The sequence below is a fragment of the Panthera pardus genome, unplaced genomic scaffold (genome assembly GCF_024362965.1).
Source record: "Panthera pardus isolate Hobbes unplaced genomic scaffold, ASM2436296v1 HiC_scaffold_17, whole genome shotgun sequence".
NCBI lineage: Eukaryota > Metazoa > Chordata > Mammalia > Carnivora > Felidae > Panthera > Panthera pardus.
The window spans coordinates 139,601,253-139,624,247 of record NW_026526732.1 but is presented as its reverse complement, the minus strand read 5'-3'; the positions used below and the strand labels follow the sequence as shown (position 1 = coordinate 139,624,247).

At 45.0% G+C, this 22,995-nt stretch overlaps 1 protein-coding gene across 1 annotated transcript in view; it reads right to left on the bottom strand.

The window, feature by feature from the left end:
* Window positions 1–22,995, bottom strand: part of TRERF1 (transcriptional regulating factor 1) — a 207,532-nt gene that overhangs the window by 111,832 nt on the left and 72,705 nt on the right. Inside the window, 1 exon segment of the mRNA XM_053905007.1 lies at window positions 11,364–11,446. The gene's annotated coding sequence lies outside the window, so the exon portion shown is untranslated.

Here is a 22,995-nt window from a genome sequence, read left to right as displayed (position 1 = left end):
TTATATATGAGTTTATATAAGGTCATATATATATAACCTTATATATGACCTCATGACCTTATATATGAGTTTAATATACTCAAACTCTCCACTGGACTGTTTTAAAGTATTTGATACTTCATTTGCTCACAAACACTATAGTATGTATTTTTAAAATATAACCATAAATAATAATATCACACCTAAAAATTAACAATAATTTCTCAATATCAAATATCCAATTAGTGTCCCAATTTTCCTAATGGGTCTCATAAATGCCTTTTCACAGTTGGGTTGTTTAAATCAGGGTCCAAACAAGATTTACACTGGAATTTGGCTGATATGTCCCTTGAGTCTTTTAAAAGTTATTCCATAGTGCTACCCCTCCTTTTCCATGCCATTTTATTTATGAGCAGCGTATGGGTCATATGTTCCAAGAACTTCCTGAATGCATCCTCATGGTGTCTTCTAACATGTTCCTCTATCCCCTGTATTTTCTTTCAACTGCAAATTAGTTCTAGTGTCCGCTCAGCTACTAGTTCCATTACATTTTTGTAAGAATATTTCAAATCACTGTATTATTTTTATAACCAGACAAAATAATAAGCTAAAAAAATGTTTTTAAGGGAACCCAAAGAAATGCCAGCCTTTTTAAATTCATCCCTTGCAGCAATTCAATAAACCCAGTATACAAAAGATGTTTTCAGAACACAGGTCAGGTCAAGGCTTTCTCACACAAGAAAGATGCTCAGTGACTATTCGTGGACATATTTTTCCATCTTTCTTTTACATTTTAAATCCACCTCCCCTTCTGCGTCATTGGTGAGGTCTATTACTCTCTGGACAACGGCAATCCCTCCACTGGAAGCTTAAGTCATCCTATAATTGCAGAAGTATTCTTCAATTTTCCTTTGTTTAAAAAAATGCAACATATGCACAGACAGGCATACCTCAGAGATACTGTGGGTTCAGTTCCAGACCACTGATATAAAGTGAATATGGCAGTAAAGCGTTTCAAGTGAATTTTTGGTTTCTCAGTGCATATAAAATTTATGTTTATACTGTACTATAGTCCATTAAATGTTCAATAGCATTATGTCTAAAAAAACAACTTAATTTAAAATATTTGATTGCTAAAAAATGCAAACCATCATCTGAGCTTTCAGTGAAATCATAATCTTTCTGCTGGTGGAGGGACCTGACTCCACTTGATGGCTGCCGACTGATCAGGGTGGCTATGGCAGCTTCTCAAAATAAGACAACAATGACGTTTGCTACATCATCTAACTCTTCCTTTCACAAATAATTTCTCTGTAGCATGTGATACTGTTTGATAGCATTTTACCCACAACAGAACTTCTTTCAAAACTGGAGTCAGTCCTCTCACACCCTGCCACTGCTTTATCGACAAACTTTATGTAATATTCTAAATCCTTCGTTGTCATTTCAACAATCTTCATAGCATCTTCACCAGGTGTAGATTCCATCTCAAGAAACCACTTTCTTTGCTCATCCACAGGAAGCAACTCCTCATCTATTAAAGCTTGATCATGAGATTGCAGCAATTCAGTCCCATCTTCAGGCTCCAATAGTAACATCAAAGAACACCGATCACAGGTCGCCATCACAAATATAAGCAAACAGTCATGAAAATGTCTGAAATATTGTGAGAATTACCAAAATGTGACACAGAGACACAAACTAAGCAGATGCTGTTGGAAAAATGACACCGATAGACTTGCTCAACACAGGGTTGCCACAAAACTCTGCAAAGCACAATAAAACAAGGCATGCCTGTTTTATTTGAAATGAGAGAAAAAGAAAGAATAAGCTACCCAGTCTAACACAGTCACTAACACAGTCACTGTTACCTATATACTTTCTTACCATCTTTTTTTAGGGACACATATTTTGAACATAATTGTAATCAGTGAATATGGGTTTTGATACTCCTTTGTGAAATTAACACACTTAATGTATTTGACATTAAAAATATTTGTTGCTTATGTTAAGGTATAAAAAAGAGCAATAATATATATATATATATATGTGTGTGTGTATACATATGTGTGTATATACGTGTGTATATATACACACTTATGCATATATACATATGTATGTACACACAAATGTGTGTATATATATATATATATATATATATATACACACACACATATATATATATATATACACACACGTGTCCATAGTTCAGCTTGAGAAAGAGACTTTACCATCCCCTAGGTAGCCCCCAGGGGCTCCTCCCTCATTCTCTTCTCTCCTTCCACGACTAGCCTGAATTTTTGTCTATGATCGCTTGTTCTTATAGGGTTTGCACATGCATGTGGACATCTAAACTTTTTTTTTTAAGTTTATTCATTTATTATTTCTGAGAGAGAGAGAGAGCACAAGCTGGGGAAGGGCAAAGAGAGACAGGGAGACACAGAATCTGAAGCAGGCTCCACGGTCTGAGCTGTCAGCACAGAGCCTGATACCGGGCTCCAATTCATGAACCACCAGATCATGACCCGAGCTGAAGAGGGATGCTTAACCGACTGAGCCACCCAGGCACCCCATGCATGTGGATGTCTAAACACTGTATCATTAGCTCTGTATGTATCTGAACTTTGTGTAATTGGGATCACATTGCAACTTGCTTTTCTACTTAACAGCTATGTTCCTGAGATCCTTCCCTGTTGTCGCACACAGCTATGGTTCATTCAATTTAATTGCATAGTTATATAGTTGTATTCCATAGTGAAACTACACCACAATTTATTGGCAATTTCTATACATAAAATTATATTGTAAATATCATGTCACATTGCTGCATATCTTCAAAATAATTGTTAATTATACTAGAGTATTACGCTGATAGAGGAACTATCTTATTTGACAGTTATTCAACAGTTGGACATTGTGTGTGTGTGTGTGTGTGTGTGTGTGTGTGTGTGTGTGTGTGAGTGTGTGTGTGCGCACGCACGGACACGTGCACGCGCATGTGGCTACTTTGTAAATAATGCTTCAGGGAGCATCTTTGTTTAAATAGGTTATTAAATGTTGTGTATTATTTCCCTCATGGAGGGAATGTGGGAAGATGGTCCACAGAAGTGGTATTACTGTGGAAGATGGTCTACAGAAGTGGATCAAAATGTATGAATAAATAATATGGCTCTTTAATACACTGAATATCGCAATACCTCCAGAACTGGGGATTACCATTAAAAATGCATTCTTTGGAGGGGTGCCTGGCTGGCTTAGTTGGTGGAGCATCTGACTTTGGCTCAGGTCATGATCTGAGTGGTTCATGAATTCGTGTCTCCCTCTCTCTCTGTCCCTCCCCTGCTCACGCTGTCTCTCTCTCTCTCTCTCTCTCAAAATAAATAAACATTAATTTTTTAATGTATTCTTCAAATAATATGTTAAAATAGTATTTTGCTGCTGTTTCAATCTACATATCTCTTATTACAAAATTGAACATTTTCCATATATGTGTATGGTGCTATATGTAGTTATCTATTCAAGTGTCCAACCAAGGTTTTAGGGTTTTTTTTTTTATTAGTTTTTTTTTATTTGTTTGAGCACGTCACAAAATAAAGATACAAATTCTGTCATATGAATGCAAATCTTTCCCTATTGTTACCCCACTGGTTTTTTACATGAAGAAATCTTTGATTTTTTTCTGTAGTTTGATGGACTGTTCTTTTCATTTTTGAGTGTTTTTCTTTTGTTTCTAAAGCAATATTCAATTCTATAGATTTCCCTATGCCTCTACATTTTGCACTTAATTGTTTAATCAATATGTAATTCATTGTGGTGAAGTTAGAATGATTTTTTCCAAATTGCTAACTATGCATCAAAATTATTTATTGAATAATTCTTCCTTCCCCCCCTGATCTGTGATGACTTCTTTATGATTTATCGAATTATTTATGTGAGGGTCTGCTTTTGAACTATCCTAGTTCACTCACCTACTTCCTCTTTTTATGTCAATACCATGGTGTTTTAATTACAAAGGTACACTTTAATATCTAGTATTGCTATATATTGTAATATCCAATAGATCTAACTCCCTTCTCCTCGAGCCATTTCCAAGATTCCCCATGAGGTTCTCATCTACATATTTTTCCATATAGACTGATAACCATCTTGTGAAATTTTAAAAGTCCTGATGGGACTTTGACAGGAATGGCATCAGACTCTTGAACTAATTTCAGAAATATCTAAATCCTTAATTGTAATCTCACCACCTAGAAGTAGGGTTTTAACTTAATCTCTTTAAGCCTCCTTGATCTACAACTAAGCAATCTGTAATGATAATTTTATCCTTTTCTTTACAATATTTATTCTCTAAAGTTAATGTTACCGCTTTCATAACTTTCTGCACTGGCTTTTTGTTTTGATCTCAGCCATATCCAATAATGCCTTTATTGTGGCCCTGATAAGTATAATGACAGTAGGCTGTATGAACTCAATCTTCCTTATTATACGAAGGAATGGTCATTTTATATACTCGTTTCTAAGTGGTTTGTAAAAATTAGAAGTTGAACTGACTGAATGTACTTCTGGAATTAATGAGATCATTGCATATTTTTACTTAAATAATTTATGTGAAGCAAATGAAAAATATATATATATGAAGCCATTCCTGCATTCCATAACCTTCTTGGGTATAGTGGAACATTCATATATCTATTGTCGAAATCTACTCACTAGAATTTCATCTAAAATTTTTACATTCCTATGAGAGACTGGTAGAGAGCCTCCCTTTGGGGGCTTGCCAGATTTGTTATCAGGGTCATGTTTGCTTGAAAAAAGAATCTGGAAGTGTTCCATCTTTTTTCTAAATCCTGGAACAGTTTATATAACACAGAAATTATCTGTTCCTTGAAAGTTTAAAATAATTTTCAAAGGCCTTTTTGTATTTTAAAATCTTCCACCTGGCCCAGGTATGTGTGTGTGTGTGTGTGTGTGTGTGTGTGTGTGTGTGTGTGCGCGCGCGCGCATGCGCGCGCCCATGTGGACATTACCATATTTATATTTTTATACATTTAAAATGACACTGTAAAATATTGATCTCTAAAGGAATAAGGAACAGTTGCATTATAATTTACTGCCTTCCTTTCCCCCATGAAAGGGAGTGAATGCCCAAGAAGATAAAGCGCTAAGAAATAAGCCATGTTCCCAGGTTTTTGTTCTAAGAGCCTCCCTTTTAGAGGCCCATAAGGGAGGCTATAGATGGTGGTCAGGGAATATTGAATGCGGAACCATCCACAATTCATTGAGGCTGAGCAAGTTTGGCATCCACACCTTTTAACACTGACATCTGGACCTAGGAAACCTAAGATCTGAAAAGAAAAGGAGATCATCAGTCTGCCACAGGTCACCTTGAAGTGTGTGGTAAAGGTCTTCCGATTTTGTAGTCCAGTAAGCCACCAGTAGGACACTGTACTTCTTACAGAGCAACAAAAGTTTGTAATTCTAAGGCTTTCTCTACTGACTGCAGGGCTCCTGGATCAACGACCCTCCAAACACTTCACGGGAACCACAAATAACGATTCAGAATTGTTAGGGACTGAAAGTCTGTGTCCCACCCCCCATCCCCCAACCCAAATTCATATGTTGAAACCCTAGCCCCCAATCTGATAGTATTAGGAGATGGGGCCTTTGGGAACCAACTATATTAAGAAGACTCACAAGGCTGGAGCCCCATGATGGGATTAGTGTCCTTATAAGAAGAAGAGACACCAGAGCTTCCTTTTTTTGCAAGGACACAAAGAAGATGTCAAATGAGCACACATCAAGATGGCGGCCGCCTACAAACTATCCTAAGAGCTCTCAGAATGAAACCTGCCTTGCCAACCCCTTGATCTTTAGACTTCCCCTTCAGAACTGTGAGAAATAAATTTCTATTTTAAGCCACCCAGTCTGTGGTATTTTGTTACGGCAGCCCAAGTTGACCAAAGCAAGGGGGCTGTGGTAATGTCTGTCCGAAAGAACACGGAGCCATAACTAGGCACACTGAATAGCGTGCTGTGGAGAGAGATACACCTGAGGAGAAACAAGTAGTAAGGAGTCTGAATGAAGATGGAGGGTCTCCTAGAACAGGTGAGGACTGTGCTGTATGAGCATCTGTGAGAATACAACCAGGACTCAAACAGTGACACCGTGCCCAAGAACAAGGATGTGAACAGGGCAGTAACTGCATATGTGGTATGTTGGCCAATGGTCTGCTTTTTCTTGAGAAAGACACATCTCAGTTCGTGTCCTTGTTCACAGGGGATCCATGAAGTGTTAGAGGTCAACGAAGCGTTGGGATTAGGTCGCCTTTTGTCAGTCAAGGTGATGAGTGTTAGAATAGCCCAGCAGGAAGGCACAGACCTCAAAACCCTCTTCGGAGCTAGGATTCCATAATTCCACTCAGGATTTCGCACAAGCGTGCAAGCGGTTTTTTCTCCCCCCTCAACAATGACAGAGAAATTGCTTTCACACCAGTCATGGCCTCACACAGAAGCTTAATCCCTGGCTGGAAGGCAAAACATGCTTGTGGCAAAGCCAAGCAGGCATGTGAAGTGAAGCAGAATGAGGAATGTTTTATGACTGTTTGGGATGCCAAGGGTGGCTGGGTATATGTTGGGTTTTTTTTTAAGGACTCCAAAAGACATCTTAACTCATACTGTTTTGGCAGCTACAAGATGCAACAGTTACTACAAGTCCTAACACCAGTGACTGATTTCTCACAACCACCCTTTCCTTTCTGGAGCTTTAAATTCTCTCTTTCTCTCTCTCTCTCTCTCTCTCTCTCTCTCTCTCTCTCTCTCTCTCTGTGTGTGTGTGTGTGTGTGTGTGTGTGTGTACGCTTTCCCACACATAGAGGCACATACCACACAACTGGAGGTCAAGTCCAACCGAACAGATTTATCATTTTTAGGGTGAAACTGTGGAAAAAGAAAAACTGTTGACATACCTTTTAATCTGAACTATGTAGGTCTTGCAAGACTTTCTTTCTACTGGCAGAAAATCAAACTAACAATTCTAAGTTAATGACGAGAGTAAACTGTTCCTTCTTTATAAAATGAATTGGACTCATCAAGCCTTGCGTTCAAGTGAATTTCTCCGGCTCCTTTAAGTCAAATAAAGATATGGCTTAAGAGAATTCCTAGGTTCTAAGAGAGACTTTAAAAAGTAGGATTTGCCCCCCTATACTTGCACATGAAGTAAATAACTCTCCATCTCCCCAATTCTTGTTACCCACAGATCGCAATGAAGGATCCAACTGCGTGAGGTAGTTTTTACAGGCAATGTCAGGAAAAAATACTCCTTTTCTTAAATGAAACTCTTTTATGAAATTCTATGCTAACAGATGTTAGGTTTTTTAAAACATCCCTCCACTAAGGAAGGCAAAGCAAGATAAGAAGCTGGTAGCTCTAGGCTAATCCCTTCCAATTTTTTTGATAGTTCTTCATCCAAGTCATCTACATATGAGAACGACTTGTCTGGACCAAGTAATTTAGGGTCAATCATCTAATTATCACTGGTTCCCATCTAGTTATCACAATGGTGACCAGCTCCAGGGTCAGCAAACGACCTACAGAAAATTTAAGACTGATCTTTGTCAATATGCAAGGGCGAGAGTATGAATTTTTCTCAGGTCTATAAGTTTCTGGTTGTTCTGGAAATTTTTCTTCTATCTGCAGACCCCTCACTGTACCCTATTCACCCTGCATTATCAGGTTATCTCTTCCTGGTTTTGAAACATAGGTGATAAAGCTTGAGGGTACTCGAGGGAGCACAGGATCAACCTGTGCTCTCCCACCGCTAATCTGGGAACCCCCGAACCAAGACAGGTGGCTCTGCTGAGATTCTGAGAGGTCAGCTTTATGACACTAAAAGCTTTAGAGAACAATTCACAGCATTTTGTCAGCTAGACTTCAACTGAAATAAATGCCCAAGACCAGATTCTAGCTTCTATAGCATCTCACTTGATTCAGGTGATCCTAAAATCCATCCACTCAGAAAACCCCAAATGGTGTGGTTGGTTTGGGAAGCCAAAGCTGAAGAGGGTCACTTGCCCCTTCTGGAGCCTCCAAACTGAGAACAAAGGCAAGAAAATCAGTTGGGATAGATCATGACAGGCCTTCAACTATGTTTTTTAGATGTTTATTTATTTATTTTGAGAGACAGAGAGGGTGAGAGCAGGGGAGAGGCAGAGAGAGAGGGAGAGAGTGAATCCCAAGCAGGTTCCTTGCTGTTGGCACAGAGCCCGATATGGGGCCCAGTCTCAAGAATCATGAGATCAAGACCTGAGCCGAAATCAAGAGTCAGACACTCGACCAATTGAGCCACCCAGGTGCTCCAGGCCTTCAACTACTTATAAAACTTTTCAACTAAGAATATATTAATAAGTTACTGCAAAATAAAAATTCCCTCACTTCCAGGGATTATACCTACATTTAACTTAACTGTATGCTACTAAAATTTTCTTTTTTTTAGATTTTCCCCGAACTGAATTCTAAAATAAAAACCATTCCAGTGGAAAAAAATCCATAAACACTAAATTTTTTAGCACCTTTATTTACCTCATCTCTAACTGAACTAATCAGTGGCAAACAATAAATTTGTAGTGAAGAGAGTTAATTTCCTAGACTAAATGCACACATAAACACATAAATGTGACAATATTTGGAGATATATGAAGCAAATAAAGATAACATTTATTGGGCCAGCCACTGGGACACTGGGCATTTTACTTGGATTATCTCAGTTAATCCTTACAACGGACCTATAAAGTAGGTGCTATTCTACTCCCATTTTATAGATAAGGTTTAAATGAGGAACTTCATTAATGTAATTTAATCTCCACTAACCCAGAATTTGAGTTCAGCGTTCACTCTGGCTATAAAAAGGTTGAATAAGCATATGAGAAATTAAACAGAATAGTAGAAGGCACGATCAATCTACTAGAAGGTCCTATGTTTTAAGACGTAGTGAGAAGCAGATGCTAATTGCAAGCCTGTCTGGGAACTGTTTGGGAAGATTCTGTCTGAAACTATGCTATGGTAAGATATTTTAAAATGCAGACTTTCACTAGTTAAAAACAGGTTTTGTCTCACTGTTACTTCCAACAATGGGTCTAGATCAGTGGAATTTCTATAGCTTTCTATGCATGATACAGTATAGTGGATGTCAGCTCCCACTTTCCTGGTACCCATCTCCCCCCCCCCCCCCACCCCCACCCCCACCCCCACCCCCACCCTCACCCCCGGCTTTGTCTCGTCCTCTTCCTGCCAGTCCTGGTGCTTTAGGGAAAGCTGACACACTCCTCCAGTAGAGGGATAGACCAACCAGAAAAACTTCCCATCCCTGCCAATCAACAGAGGGCACTGGGATTGGCTGAGGAATAAGCACATGGCTCAATTTGGGCCAATGAAATGCCAGGGTTGGTTTCCTGGGGATGGGATTCTGGAAAAGACACTTTCTCAATCTTCTAAGGACTTTCTTTACCAGAAGGAATGCTTCTTTCCTCCTGACCAGAGGGATGCAACTATGAGCCCAGGAACTCCTGCAGCCATTCTGCCTCCCTGAGGAAAGCCAGCCTGAGGATGAACTGACATCACGGAAGAGTGACAGAGAGATGGAAAGAAATAATGGTTGACATCATGCTGAGCTGCTAGTTCACATCCACAATACAGCCCACCCCATCCCTAACTTTGCAAGTACATGAGCTGATTAGTTAATTCCCTGTGCTGTGGGAGCACTTTTGAGTTAGGTTTTATGACAGTCACAACCCCAAAGAATCCCAACTGACACGTGAGAAAAAAACAAACACTAATTCACACCTTTCTCCTGCAAGTACCTGGATTTTGCTTTACACTGTTTCATAACTGTTTCAAGTGGTTTTGTGTTGGTTTTCTCCTAAAAATGTCACAGGCTTCCCAGAAACACTTTCATGAATTCATGCGTGGCCTTGGGCAAGTCACTTGACTTTCCTGGGTCTTTTCAACTAAAAAAGGGTGAAGTTTGATTAGAGGATTTCTGTTGCTCCTTCCAGCCCTCACAGTCCAACAGATCTATGTGGCTGACCTAATAATGCAACGTTTCACTCACTCCACCAAACAAAACCCCTCTTTGGATGGAGACATCCTCTGCAATACAACCTAAGCAACCTGTATCTCTTGCTTGGTCAGATATTTCCCTTTCGCACCTCTACATTCACCCTTCTCCACTCAGCTCTGCTTCCCCAGAGGATCTGATCTCTTTGGACAGCATCGGTATGGCTCCCCGCCTTCTAGCTTCTGGCTGAGTGTGCCTAACGGGAGGCATCATCAGGAGACGGGAGAACTGACAAGTGAGTTCAGTGAGGAGATTTATTCCCCTGGCTCTTCCCCAGCAGAGTTGCTGAAGGTTGACTGCACCCTTCTACCAGAGATAACCTTTCCATGTAGCTTCTCTTTCCAGTTCTAATAACCAGTCCTTCCCTCTTTCTTTCAGGACTAGGTATGGTAACAGCTCCCTGACGTCACTAGCCCTGGGATGCTTCCACATCCTGTGCTCGGTTCTCTTAACCCTGCCTACGCCACTATAAACAGCCCCTTCAGGAAAAGCTCTTAGATTACTCCATTTGAGTGAGCCATCTGTTTCTTACTGGAACCCCAAGACACAATGGCTTAAAAATTAAATCAAAATCAAGCACAACAAAAGAGAAACAGAAGCAATCAGCTTTGAGTCCCACATAAGAGAGATGAAAAGTGTGGCGGGTGCCAAGAAAAACAACCTGCACATATCACATTAGACACCCGCCACCCTCCTTCCCCGCCGTCACCGAGAATTTGTGGAAAATAGCCATCTCTTGCTATGCCGGGGTTTAAACATACAGAAAAAAAATCTGTTTATACACAAATTTATTGACCCTTCAGACGCCGTCTGCGTGGGACCTGGCAGAAGAATCACGGCTATGCGCCCATTTTCTAGAGGGACAAACTGAGCTTGGAAGAGAACGGGGGGTCAGAAATCTGCCTCTGGCAGGCCCTGTGGGGGTTCTCAGCGCAGCCTTCTGTACTGCAGCTCTCCAGAGATGTCTAATTCCCCCTGAACGCAGATAGAGCTACCATCCATGAGGGTCCTTTGGCTCCTCTGCTATTCACAACAACTGCAAAAGTCAAGAGAGACACGGCACAGTGCCCTCAGCCCCATTCCAAGGGATGCTGAATTCCAGCGCGTGAATCCATAATCGCCAACCATTTCCCAGAGAGACCTTTTCCAGAAATCTAGGGTTGTCCAGGCCCACAGCAGCCCCCCTCCCCTTCGCAAGGCATTTTCCACACCGCAGATAGCAAAGAAACACTTTTAGGACTCCTTCATCACAAAGCATTTCAGAGCAGCTATACCTGTTGCAGGATTGGGAGGCTTAATCTTTCAGGGTCGTCCTGCTCCCATGTCTTCCTCCTTCAGCATCCTCCAGAGCCGGGGCCTGTGGGAAGGACCCAAAAAGCACATTCAGGATATTTGCCCTCAACATGAGAAAGATCCTATCGATCAGGAGAGACCAGAGAGGCAGTCCAGGATGGAGCCCTGAAGAATCCAACAGTTGATAGGCCTGCCCTGGAGGAGGGCCCTGCAAAAGCTGCTGAGGAGGGTCCCCAAGGGAGAGGAGAATTTAGGAAAGAAAGACCCCCAACTCCCTTGTAGTTACTGAGGCCTGCAACCCAGGAGTCACGGCGACTCCTCTCTTTCCTTCACACTCCGCATCCAATCCACCAGCAAATGATGGCAACGTGATTCTTCAAAATATCTCCAGACTCGCCACTTTCTCACCACCTCCATGGCTACCACGTTGGTCCAAGCCAGCGGCTTCTCTTGTTGGGCTATTGTGATAACTTCCTAACTGGTCTCCCTACTTCCGCCCTTGCCTTTCCATAATCCATCTATTCTGTGGGTTGAATTGTGCCATGGGTTGGATTGCGTGTCCCCCACATTCCTAGGTTGAAGTCCTAACCCCAGTACCTCAGATGAGGGCTTTTTGTAGAAATGGGGTCACTGCAGATGTAATTAGCTGTGAAGAGGTGGTCATCCTGGAGTAGGGTGGGTCTCTCATCCAGTCTTGACTGGTATCCTTACAAAAAGGGGAAATTAGGACACAGGCCCTCACACAGGGAGAACGCCGATGTGTGAGAGGGTTGCTGTTCTGCTGTCACAAGCCCAGAAACTACCAGAAGGTGAGAAAGGGGCCTGGAACAGATCCTTCCCTAGTATCTTCAGAGGGAACGAGGCCCTGCTAACACCCTGATCTCAGACTTCTGGCCTCCAGAACTGTGACAAAATATACTTCTGTGACTTTAGCCACCCAGTTTGTGGTACTTTGTCATGGCAGCCTTAGCAAACTAATACACCATGGTCCCACGGCAGCCTCAGTGATCATTTAAATCACTGTTCTTGGGGCGCCTGGGTGGCACTTAACCTAAGCGCCGACTCTTGATTTCAGCTCAGGTCATGACCTCACGGTTCACGAGATGGACCCCCACGCTGGGCTCTGTGCTGACAGTGCAGCCTCTGCTTGGGATTCTCTCCCCCTCTCTCTCTCTGCCCCTCCCCCATGCTCATGCCCATGCTCTTTCTCAAAATGAATCAACAACAACAACAACAAATCACTCTTCTGCTCAAAACACTCCTATAGTGTTTCATTTCTCTCAAAATAGAAGGCAAAGTCCTTGAAATGACCTTTAAGGCCCACATGACCTGGCCTGGCCTCTTCCTTGACGTTTTCTTCTCCTACCCTGCCTTTCTTCAATCTCCTCCAGCCAGGATGCCCTCCTCAAACATCCCCAAGCAGGCCCCTCCCTCAAAGCCTTTACACTTGCTCTTCCCTCTGCCTGGAACATTCTTCTCCCAGGCGTCCTTTACTTTCTTCAGGCTCCTGTGACAATGTCTCTTTTTATAGGGGGAGACTCTCCCCTATAACCCCAGCACCCATCCTATGCCCCTCCCCGGTTGTATTTTTCTTCGTAGCATTTATCAGCACCTGACATTTGTTTGTATTTTTACCTTCCTCCCTCACACCAGTCTGTAAACTCCTTGAAAGCAGGGGCATGGTATTATGGTTTGTCCCGGATACTGGTACCTAGTAGGTACTCCAGAAATAATTGTTGAGAGATTTATTTATGGAATGAAAAAAGCCAAGAGAGGTGCAGAAAGGGGGAAGTTGTCCAATGTCAAAAGTAGCAAAGAGTCCAGAAAGATAAGGAGTGGAGTGTCCGCTCGGTGTGGTAATATGGAGGCCACAGGTGAGCTGACAGAGAGCAATTCCTGTGGGAGGCAGAAGTCCTCTGCAGCAAATCCAATCAGGTCCCTCCCTTGTGCCAGGCACACCTCCCATAGGCAGAAACCAGCCCGAGTGGGCTGTGTCAACTAAGAAGCAAAACCTGAGGGCAGATTCTTTCCAGACATCTGTCTGTGAGGGGAGGAGAAAAGGGAATGAGAACTAGAGACGGTGAAGGTTTGAGGTTCAGCTTGAACCAGGTTCCTTAAGGGGGTGAGGTCCCAGGAGTGACAGGAGAGGCGGGGGATTCGCGTACAGGAAGAAGGTTGTCTCTGGCCAGGAGGGGGGATGCGTCCATCTCTGAGTGGAAGGAAATCAGGTTGGATGAGCCCCAATGTCAGTACCCACAAGGGAGCGAAGACAGGAACCTGAGGGCTCAAAGCTGAGCTGCTAGAACCTGTCAATGAATAAATGAAGCCAGGCTGTCTCCTGAATGAATATGGGCAGACAGGAGCTTGATAGGGGATGCGGTGTGAAACGCCTCACAGAGAGGAGTCGTGTAGGTGTAGGAGTGGCCCTAAAACCGGAAGCCTCCTTAAATTTTGTGCCCTCAGGGCGCCTGGGTGGCTTGGTCGGTTAAGCGTCTGACTTTGGCTCAGGTCATGATCTCATGGCCCGTGAGTTCGAGCCCCGCGTCGGGCTCTGTGCTGACTGCTCAGAGCCTGGAGCCTGTTTCAGATTCTGTGTCTCCCTCTCTCTCTGACCCTCCCCTGTTCATGCTCTGTCTCTCTCTGTCTCAAAAATAAATAAACGTTGAAAAAAAAATTAAAAAAAAAAAAAATTTTGTGCCCTCAGTGCTTCACCGGCCTCACCCAGCGGTGACAGCGGTCAGAGAGAGAGAGCCTACTGCTGGCCAGCAACACAGAGGGCCCAGCGGAAACTAGAAGCCTTGGTTTCAGAGACCCAATCCTCAGGGCTGTGGGGTTCTGGAGAGGCCCTCGGCAGCCTGGGTTAAGAGTCTTCCCCAAACCGAATCCGGAGGCCCAAACAGCTCCGTCCACCTCTGCCAATGCTGCGTGACTGTCCCAGGCTCCCAGAGTCAGCCCCTGAAGAGCCCTCCGAACCCTCACCCTGCACTCCCGATTCCTCCCTCTTAGTCACACATCGAGTCTCGTACACCACAAGAGGATTCCTACTCTGCCCGGGCACCCACAGCTGCGTGCTGGGTGCGACACAAGTTAAACCCTCACACGACAGTCCTGTGAAGTGGTTTTAGCTTCCATGCATAGTCGATGAAACTGAGATTCAAGAAATTCAGTAACCTGCTCGACGAGGTCACATGGGCAGCAAGGGGCAGAGCCGGGGTTTGAAATCTTCCATGTCTCCGTCTTCCTTTCTGTATTCACGTCACCACCCTCGTCCCAGCCCTCAGAGTTTCACTCCTAGAATTCAACAGGATCCATGCGTTCTTACCTCCCGGCAGTCCCCATTTACAGGGCACCGAGCCAGAGGAGTCTTCCCACAGCACTGTTTTTACCTAACCCCGTCCGGTTCATTTGGCCTCGGCAGCTCCTGATAACAGGAAAATTTCAAACTCGACAGCCAGTCCTTGGGACCCTTCATGAAGGATGCACATCAGCTTCTTTTTTTTTTTTTTTTTTTTTAATAGAGGAGAGAGAGCAAGAGAGAGCGCGCGCACCTGCGCGAGTCGGGGAGGGGCGGAGAGTGAAAGAATCCCAAGCAGGCTCCACACTGTCAGCGCACAGCCCGACGTGGGGTTCGATTCCACAAACCTTGAGATCGTGACCCGAGCTGAAATCAAGAGTCAGACACCCAACCGACTGGGCCACCCAGGCGCCCCCCATATTAGCTTCTTCAATCTTGTTTCCCACATGCACCGCCTGCTCCACCTCCTCCGGTGTTCCCCTCCCCCTGCAGCTCCACCCCTCTGACCCCCTGCTCTTGGCCCTCTCATGCAGCCCACTGAGCCACACCACCCCAGCCTCATAGCTCTCTGGCTCCTCTGAGATTTACCTTCCATGCATTTACCTCCCATGTACATTGCATTTACCTTCCATGTACACTGCAAACCCCGTGAGGGTGACTAGTATTCGTGTTGAAAATACTTAGAATTCCCCACTGCTCAACACAGGGTCTCTTGAATGGCAAACGTGACTTGATCTACAGAACAATTCTCATGTAGCTCAGATGATATACTTGTAGGAGTTTTTCAGAAAATACAGAACTGGGATGGGTCAGGGAAGGGACACAAGGCCATCTTGAAGTATTTGGAAGCATACTTCTGGTTCCTCCACAGGAGCACCTGGAGTCTGGCATTCTATAAGAGCTATCCCAGTGAGAAGGAGGGTGCTAGATAGATTTAGCTCCCCGTCCTCTTTCTGCTCCTACATATTCAAGGTCTTGGCATCCTTCCTTCGCTACCCCTTCACATGCTCTCATAGACATAGATGTCCTGTCTTCTTCCTTGTTAAAGCGAAGAGCTTGAGATGTGAGAAATCCAGCTCAACAGGGTTCGTGGTGATGAGCAGAATGGTCAGTCCTGGACGCCCAGAAGTAGGAAAAAGGATACTCCATTTCTGGGGAATTGGGAGTTGGCCTTAACCTACTTCAGTCATTAGTCAGGGACCACACAGTAATTCTGGGGTTCGTGAGGCCACAGGAGGAGGATGAGTGGGGAAGATGAAAGTCAGTAAAGGCCATCAAATCACACCCCATACCTGAATAAAAAGGTCTGGGAGAACACTATAGGGGTCAAGGTGATGCCGTCTGTGAAGAGGCCCGATAAGAAATCCGAGTCTCCTGAAACCAGCGGAACTGAAGGCACAGTATGGTCCTCATGACATAGTTGAAATAAAGAGCTCTGCAGTCAGCCCTGGGATCCAGTCCTGACCTTGTCACCCAGTGGCTGTCCAATCTTAGGCTCGTCACTCAACCTCTCTGAGCCTGTTTCTGCAGGAGCTAATGTGAAGCCTAAATAAAACAAATGTATAAAACCATCTAGCACAGTGCCTGGCTTTATATAAGGGGCCCAATAAATGCTGCCCCCCTCCCTCCTTCCAGCCTTCAAATCTCAGAACTCTCAAACCTGTATAATGAGAACAAGTACAGAAGCTACAGGGCACTTCTCAGAGAGAAGGTTTGCAAAGAAAGATGGCCAAAGTCAGCAAAGGGAAGGAGAACAAAAGGGCCACCCCATGGCCTCTAAGAGAGAAGGCGCTGGACCTCTGTGAACACCCGGGTTTCAAAACACAACAAAGCTTCGGGCCTCACACCGGACCCAAACAGGAAGTTTGTGACAAACTTAGCAAATACGCAGGCACAACTGCGGGAGGTTGTACACCACTCAGAAAAGATGAAAACCAGCACCTCTCGGGGGTCAGGGTGGATTAAAAGGAGCGTGCCCGCCCCCAGCGTTCCAAATGCACAAAACTCTTCCTGGGCCTCAGGGAGCACCCTGCCTTGTGCTCCTCCTCACCACAAGCACGTGGGCCAAATCACACGAGCTGCTCTGGTTTTCCAAAGGCAGGGTCTGTCAACTCCTCCCCACCCTCTGTCCTTCCTGTACCTCCTTAGGCATCAAGGACAGCAGTGAACACCCCCCCCCCCCTCCCCGAACAGCAACCAGGGGCCTGGGTGACTTAGGTGTGTGGGATCACTTCTCAGCTGGGAGAACTCAGCACAGAAAGAGGAAGTGATGTGTGGAGATGTCTGGCCAATGTGTGTTTCACCAGCCCCCTCCCCCAACCCCCCCCCCCCCCGCTCCACAATGGGGTCACCAGGCTGCCATTTTTTCCTCCCTCTGAAATGCTGCCTGGCACTAACATTTTCATGTTACTTGCACTGTTCACGCTGGCATGGGCACCGTAACTTCAGATCATGTTAAGTGGAGGCAAACGGCGACACACCTAACGTCCATCATCTGTGTCCCATCTCCCCCAGAGTGAAAACTAGGAGATCTCCTCCCCTCTGTGCACACTCTCTCAGCACCTGCGGAATGAGCCTTGAGACCGGACCATACGGTTGCTAAGCGTGCTTGATGAATGAATAAACCACGTCAATATGATTTCTACGACCTTATCCCCTACTGGGTGGTGTCGCTCTTCATGATGCACCTTCAGCAGACAGGTCCCTGGTTCCTGCCCTCCCGGGTGAAAGGCCCAAGTGCAAGCTCAGTCCCCTGTCAGCCTCACTGCCCACCCACTGCCTCCTTGGCACCCTCCAGCCGTGTTTTCCCCACCTCCCCAAGTTAGGTTCCTTTAAAAAAAAAATGACTCATTTAGGAAGAGACAAAACCAAAAACTTCTATGGTAAAGATAAAACAGCACCCAATCTCTTTAAACATCCCCTACTCCATGTAGAATTTAGATCTGATAAAGACTCCCCCAACTGGACCTCTTATTTTGGAACTTACGGTACCTATGATTCTTCTAGCAGAAGACATTTCCGGTAATGTCTCCTCTCTGAACCTTTCAGGGTCTTCTTTTAAATGGAGGTGGACTCAGGCCTCCAGTCAGTAGCTTCTTCAAAATGAGAGAATGAGAAATTAAAGTCCGGGCTCTCAACTCCCGGAGCAAAAATTAATTATTTGATGTTTCATTCTGTTTAGGATTCTGACTAACGACAGAGGACGCTGGCCTTATATCATTGGCCAACTGAGAATTAAGGGGAGTTTTTCATCAAAAGTAAAACTTCTTGGTCTGTAACAAGTTTATAACATTTTGTGCACCGTATTTGAAAGGAACAAAATTATGTAATACAACACGCAGAACTGTAATGTTTTCGGGCTAAAATGAGCAATTAGGAGAAACCTGACCTAGGGGTTCTGAACATTGGCTTGCATTAAAAAACATTCCCAGGCCTCATCCCCAGAGATTCGTCGGACACCTCTGGGCTGGAGTGGGGATCCGGCATTGGGTATTTTTTTTTAAGTTTCCTAGTGATTTTAATGTGCATCCAGGATTAAGAACCGTGGATCTGTTGTAGTTAGGAAAATGGAGATCTCAGCAAATTAAGGCACGGTCCAAGACTGCATAGCCAGAGACAAAACCAGAACCCAAATCTGACATGTAGGGACTCCCCATCCAGTTCTGCAGTCTCAACTCAGATTCTTAGCATTCAGAGATTTGTTTGAAACTTCTCTCTCTCTCTCTCTCTCTCTCTCTCTCTCTCTCTCTCTCTCTCTCTCTTTTAGTTTGGGGCACTAACAGAGAGTTACCAACTTCTGGTTTTGTCAAGCAAGGGTATTTTTATAAATATCTACCAATTACTGTCACTGCTTCCAGACAGGTCTCTTCCTCATTTGCATACCTGCTGCTGGCCCTACCTCAATCCTCGTCCAGGAGGTAAGATTTAATAGTATCTGGCCCCTGCCCACAGTCTCCCACACCTCTACTCACCCGGCTCCTCACAACATCCAGGTGACAAACCCAAACAAAAGCCAGGCCTCAAAAATTCGCCATCTCCTCCTTTCCCTAACTCCACAATATCTTTTTTTTGTTTTGAGTTTATTTATTTTGAGAGAGAGCGTGCGTGTGCAGGTGGGGAGGGGCAAGAGAGAGAGGGGAAGAAAGAATCCCAAGCAGGCTCCGTGCTTTCAGGGCACAGCCCGATGCTGGGCTCAATCCCACAAACCGTGAGATCATGACCTGAGGCGAAATCAAGAGTCGGATGCTTAATGGACTGAGCCCCCCAGGCGCTCCTCCACAGTATCTGTTTCTGAAAGCCCCTTCACTGACTGCAAACTACTTCCCAGTCTCTCCAAACCCACCCTTCACCTTCCTCCAGACTGACAAGTGACAAGTGATATTTGCACAACTTACAACAACCAGTATTTCCAGGTTGTTGTTCCATGCACGTTATCCCTTCTACATTTTTCCCTCATCAAGGATATACTGGAAACTTTTAAAGAGGACCACCTCTGAGGAATAGGATCAGGGGTAACGGGAGGGCAGGGGGCGTTCTCTTTATACTCTTTCCGTTTTAATTTGGGGCAAGCATTTTTTTAATGGGACAAAACAAATCTCTCCTCCTCTCTTTCTCTCTTTCTCACACGAGCGCAGGCACGTGCACGCACGCACACACACACACACACACACAAAAGAGGTTACAAAATATATCTACAAACACCGTCTAAATAGTTTGCTTCCACTCTGTAAATACAGAAAATCACCTGGGAAGTCTCCATCCCCAAGTTCTAAATGTAAATGATATCTAGGCGGCAGGATTATGGGTGACATTAATTTCACTTCCCTTTCTTCTTTGCTTATCTTTATTATGTTCTGTTTACATTATAAGGGAATAATGAAAGGTTAAAACCTGGACCTAAAGCATTATCTGATCTCTGAAACCTACATAGCCTTGAGAAGCAAAGGTGCCAGAGCAGGGCCAGTCTGGTGATACGTATCAAGAAATCTCCTTTTTGTAAAACGAAAGAGGTCTCTCTGGGACCGAGTCTACCACTGCAACTGACCCCGAGCCACGCCCAAGCCCCGCCAGTCCCCAGGAATAGCGGCAGAAGAGGTGCCTTAGCCCAGCTGTCAAGCCCCTTCTGGGACCTGTCTGGCCGCCTCAGCTTCATCTCGCCCTTCTCCCTGAGTTTGAGCCACATGGATCAGCGGTCTCTCCTGAGGGTCTCTTCTGGTCCCTGTCTCTAAGTTTCTATCGAGGCTGTGCCACCCATCCTTACTTGTTTTCTTCCTGAGTGTCTGCCAAGGCAAGCAGCCAGGCCTGCTCCAAGGAGCAATCAAACCCACAACTTGTAGATCGGGAGTCTAGAAACTCTTAAGATGGAGTATACTCTACGGAATTCTCCACACACAGTCCCCACTGCTCCCTACTGTCTAACGAGGCAGTGAAGAGGGGTGAGAGAGTCTTCCAGGCAGCAAGAACCATGAGCTTAAACATCTGGAGGCCGGAGGATGTGTGATGTGCTCAGAGGAGAAGGGGCATTTGGGATGTCTGGGGCATCTCCTAGCACATCCAAGACCCAGCAGAGAGAAAAATCTGGAGAAACTTGACACCAAAATGTAGCAAAGAAAGGCCCAAGCAAAGAGTTTTCATCCTTCTGCTTGCCCACAATTCACTCTACCCTTCCAGTGTTTAGTTGGGTCTAGGCCAACAGGAGTGGGTGGAAAAAACAGGAATAGAGAAAAAAGAAATGAGATTAAGCAACACCACAGGCAGGAAGGCTGAGGTCCTTCCAGTGAAACATTGAATCTTCCTAAGTGGTTCTGGGCAATTCCTGAGGCGTGTGGGGAACATGGCTGGTGTTTAAGCCTCTCCTGAGGCCCTGAAGGTGAAGGATGTTTGCCAACTCTTCAAACTTCCAGGACCCTCAAGGGACATTTTTTTTTTTCAATATATGAAATTTTTGTCAAATTCGTTTCCATACAACACCCAGTGCTCATCAAGGGACATTTTTTAAGAACGTTGAGACTTCAAGACTGCTCAAACACCAACTGGCCAATGCTCCACCCAGAAGCCTCTATGGCCTATGTGAGGCCTTTTGGGAAATACTCGTGGAGGCCCCAGGACTGGCACCACCTCCTATCCTGTAAGAAGGAAGCCTTCAACAATTTTGGTCCCTCAAATGTCCACCTCCACTGGGCTTGAGTCTTGACTAATGGTACACTCAACTGTCCAGAGAGAAATACCACTCTGCAGAAGTGTTGTGCTGTTTTAGGTAGGGGTATGTGCCCGTCTTCTCTCCCTCAAACACTCAACTAGACTGTAAGCTCCTACTGGACTCTGCTCTAGCTTATTTCCTTTCCTTTCAAAAAGTCCTCCCTGTTGGCTTCCAGTGGGCATTTATCAACTAAGTAGAAAAGCAATCCTCAGATCCATCAGTTCTAACCATGTGGATCCTCTCCCAGGGCCACAGCCATCCCTGGGCTCCATGACGGCTCCCTCTAAAGACATCCTTTCAGGCTCTGGAGTGGTAATGGCTTGCTTCTTCCCCACGTCCCCATTCCCTGCAATTGGTCCATGGACACTAGACCATCACTGTTGTTTCCTTTAACCCTATAGCTCTTCAGATAAATACATTATTAAAGTCTCTTCAATTCAACCTGTTGAGTGAGTGAAGGGTCCAAAAAAAGACTCAGGACCTAAGATCTGTATCAACGAAAATTGGAGTCTTCTTAGAGATTGAGGAGAGGTACACACTCAAAACAGCCAGATAATCCCTTGAAGGAATGGTGTAGAGTTATCTGCCACTGACTGCCGAATGAGAGGCGTGGGGGCCCGCACCGGTTGGAGAAGGTCTCATGGAGGAAGTGAGATTGGAAGTGGGTCCTGACAATGGGTTCAACTGGGTCAAGTGGGGAGGAAGTAGGAAGACCATCCCAGGCAGTGAGGCCAGCACACATGTGGCACTGACCACAGGGTGGGTAGGGCCCCACTGCAGAGGGATGAGACGATGAGGCAGTGAGGGGTCACAAGTATGCATTCGGGAGTCAAACAGAATTGCTCAGAGCCCAATTCTGCCTCTCGTTAGTTACGCAACTAGGCAACCTACTGGCTCTCCCAGCCCTCTGTACTTTACGAGTAGCATGGTGGAGACGAGGATAATAACAGTATCTGCCTGCTGGGGTTATTGCAAAGATTTAATGAGGATGCACATAAATGCTTAGGATGCTCAGGGCCTGCCATCAATGAATATTATCTGTTTTTCTTGCTGTTATCAAAACCACCCAATGCCCATCCTGCTGATGTAGACAGGGACTTTCTTCTTTAGAACAGCCATGATTCTAGGAAGAAGTAGACACTAGCTGACTGGTCACATGCTGAATAACCTAAGAAATGTAAGAGCCAGCTGAGCATTAGAATGCCCAGGCAGCCAGGGGTGGGTATTCTGAACCTGACACAAACACACTGTTCTCTGCTCTTATTGGACCACCGACTGCATCAACTGGGCTCCCCAGGCTTCCAGATGGATTTGGCTGAAGGGAAAGCATTTCCCTCTTCCTTCCACCGCACCACAGCGCGGCAGTGGTTGTATCCCTACGGCATCACAGCTATTGTTGGGGGCCCCTGCTCCCCAACTCTAGAGCTCCCTCTTCCCAGCCTAAGGGAGGTAACAGTTTCCCTCTCTCGCCAGCCCTCAGGTGCCTCTTATACTCTGGCTTGCCTAACTCTGACTACACTTCTCTAAATACTCGTCATTAAAGTCTCTCCAACTAAATGCTTTGCAGGTGCTAGCCATCTCATGCTGGGTCCCTAACCAACAGAGCCAGGGCCTCTGTCCATCATCAGATGCACAGGGCTTTTGTACAGCCCTGTCTTATGCTCACTCCCCTCCTCCCCACAGAGGCAGAATGTAAGGGCAGTGTTTAGGATGTAAGCAGGTGCCTTTTACCCATGAGCAATCATATGGGAATTTAACGTCCCTAGGGATCTAGGTAAAACCCAAGAGGCTCAGGGAAAAGCAACTCTCGCAGGCCAGGCAGGATATATTCAAAGGCCTCGTGCCCCACCAATTCCATCACACAATAGAGCTCCAACAAAGTGACAGAATCTAGATCAGTGCATGGGGCGCCTGAGTGGCTTAGTCGGTGGAGCATCCAACTCTTGATTTCAGCTCAGGTCATGCTCAGAGCATTTATTAAGTGCTTACTGTGTCCAAACACTGTGTTAGGCATTGAAGAACCAAAGTTGATTAAAATAATGATCTCGGAATTCAAGAGCCACAAAAATAGGAAGAAAAAGCACTTAATGCTGTCTAAAGGGGATTCTTAAAAAGCTAA